This window comes from Sinocyclocheilus grahami, unplaced genomic scaffold (genome assembly GCF_001515645.1).
Source record: "Sinocyclocheilus grahami isolate Dianchi unplaced genomic scaffold, SAMN03320097.WGS_v1.1 scaffold604.1, whole genome shotgun sequence".
Lineage (NCBI taxonomy): Eukaryota > Metazoa > Chordata > Actinopteri > Cypriniformes > Cyprinidae > Sinocyclocheilus > Sinocyclocheilus grahami.
The window spans coordinates 418,738-421,981 of NW_015505783.1; positions in this window are offsets into that span (position 1 = coordinate 418,738).

Below are 3,244 nucleotides of genomic sequence, written 5' to 3' on the forward strand. Positions count from 1 at the left end.
AAAAGAAATGTAAAGAATGTACAAACTGAAAACACTAAATACTTTTGTGATCTATTTTCATTAGTTATTTTCAAAATGGAAATACTGACATGGATGTTTACAGAGCAGAGGTCACCTTTTTAATTCCAATTGGAGAGATGGACTTTTGTTTTTCTTTATTATTATTATTATTATAATTATTATTTTGTGCTGTATTATTGGTTACTGTGTTATTTCTCTTTCTAAAGGCAGCAATAAATAACACTTTATTATCTATTAATTTTGTGAAATGAATAAATGCATAATAATCGTCATAATCGTGAAACCGTGATTATTCCTCAGAAAATAATCGTACCAACAAAATATATAATCGTTGCATCCCTAATTCACACACACAGACACACACACACACACGCACACACACACTCTCACACACGCATGCACACACACTCACGCACACTCTCACACACGCATGCACACACACTCACACACACACACACTCACTCTCACACACACACACACACACACACACACACACACTCACACACACACACACACACACACACACACAGCTTAATAACTGTTACACAATACAGAGCCCTGGAAAGAGAATTTGTCCATAAGGCTTTGAGAAAAATATAAACTGAGCAGTCAATTGACTGCTTCAGAATGTCTCTTAAGTTGCATATTACCGTACACTGCAAAAATATATATTTAAAATTTTGTTTTAAATTAACATTTTAAAAATTAAATATTTTAAATGTTTAAAACACTGTTTAAAAGTTTTAATGTTTTTTTTAAAGAAGTCGTTTATGCTCACCAAATCTGCATTTATTTGATCAAAAATACAGTAAAAACAGTCATTTTTTAATTTTAATTTAAAAGAAATTTAAATCAAATTTATTTTAATTTTAATTTAATAAAAAAAATGTTTTATTAAAATAACTGTTTTCATTGTAATATATTTTAAAATGTCATTTATTCCCGTGATCAAAGCTGAATTTTCAGCATCATTACTCCAGTCTTCAGAAATCATTCTAATATGCTGATTTGACAAAACATATGCTGTTTCTGTTATTTTGTTCTTCTGTTGTATCTGTTTCTTTGTGTATCTCAGTTCTTTTATTTCCTTATTAAACCTTATTTTGCAATTGGATCCAACCCTCGCTCCTCTCGAGTTTAGCCAGCGTAACAATATTAAAGCAATCTTCTGCATTGTGCTTGCTGTTGATAACTAGATGATATTTACATTACTCTAAATAATCATTCTTTCATTACACTGGTGATTCATTCACGCAGCTGCTTCGGTTCCAACATGTTAGTGACTCAGGAAGCTAATTAAAGCCTTGTCTTCCTAATGAATCGACACTGACAAACAGATATCGCATTTTAAACAGCTGCTTAAACAGCTTTGTTATTAAAATGCTTCTCTCCTCCAATCAGCTAAGCAGATCTGTCGTTTGCTAATAATGTAGAGATTTGCAAACTGATTTCATACAAGAAACCAAAGAATGTAACACTCTTTAAAGGTTAAATGGAGGTTTGTGCACTTCCAGCAGACATCGGGAGCAATCGCTACAAGTTCTTTTTTTTTTGCTACAAGTTCTTTGAATGTCATTTTTATAAATGCTAGCTGGTGCTTTAAATAACCCAGAAACCTGAAGAAACCCGCTGAATATTTAAAGGTGCAGTATGTAGGATTGACACCGAGTGGTTGAACTAGGTATTGCAGTCCAAATTCAAAATATCGGAGAGGGGTTTTTGCACCCGGCCCCTCCTCCTCACACTTGACGCACTTGCAGGTAGGGATGGGCGATACCACTTATTTTGTTTTCGATACGATACCGATATTTTTCAAGGCAGTATCGTCGATATCGGTACCGATTCGATACTTCTGAGCTAAAATGTTAAATTATGAAATGTATTAAATTATTAAATTACTAAGACTTAAATGGGTAATGATAAGCACTTAACTTTGTTTAAAACGCATTTTAACATTCAATACGCCTTAATTGTAACTTATTAGGTTATATTTTTGTTTACACGTGGTTCAAATATGTTTTTTGTTTACACGTGATTCAAATCTACAAATACTACAGTTGAACTACGGTCACTTTAGTAAAACCATGGTTCATTATCATAAGGGACTGCCAGTGACCGGCTGTTGCATGCATAAAATGCAACCTTTTTATTCTGACAGTGTATGATTTCTATTAACATTACAGAATAGAACATGATCAATATTATCTTTCAACTTTCAATTTAAATAACTGTAATTGTACAAACTATGTAGGCTACAATTTCAGTTAGTTTATTGTGAAATAACTCTGTCCTTCTGTCCTCTGATAAGCATTGTGCAGGGCTGCCGTTCCCAAAAGCTTTAATGCTTTCTTATGATACTTTTGGGAAACGCAGCCCTGTTTGAATGCACTGTCAGAAGTGAGTGAACGCTCTGTGATGGATTAGTTCTGTCTTGCAACATTTACGTATCCAGATGAGCAGGAAAATAGTTATATCCTACACAATTACTCGCGAACAAAAGTTATTTGTCCAATTCAATGCATATTGTAAGTTTTTTTTTGTTGTTAAATTAACAAAATCACTGATAAATAAAACACACCTTAGTATCGATATTGTTTGTTTGAGTATCGATACTTTCGATACTCGCGTCAGTATCGATATATCGATACTTTGGATCGATACGCCCATCCCTACTATCAATGCAATTCATTTGGGTTCCTGCTCATGTTGGTGTGGAAGGGAATGAGAAGGTGGATATTATAGCTAAACAAACTCTAAAATTAAAACAGGTTGATCTACAAGTTCCATTAAGTAAAGCAGAAGCTAAAGCATACATCAGGAAATATGCACAATCAGTATGGCAGGTATATTGGGATGGTATTGAAACAGGTAGACATTTATATAATATACAAAAACAAGTTGGTGCTGGGAGGAGGGAGAGCAGAAACCGTAAGAACAACCATTAATGAAGCCATAGATGTTTAAGTGAGAGGAAGTTTATGGCTCCGTTGAGGGTGAGATTCTGTAGGAAATGCATTGTAAGCCATTGCAAATCTGATCTTAAACCTGTAAAGCTGCTGTGTCTGTCACGCCCATGGCCTGTTCTTGTGTTCCTGTGTTGTGTTTTGTTCCCCATGTGCTCCCCGTGACCCAGTTTCTCCCGTCTTCTGATTGTGCTAATTTGATTCAGGTGTGTCTCGTCCAGTGTTGGGCAAGGTACTCTTAAAATGTAATCAAATTACTG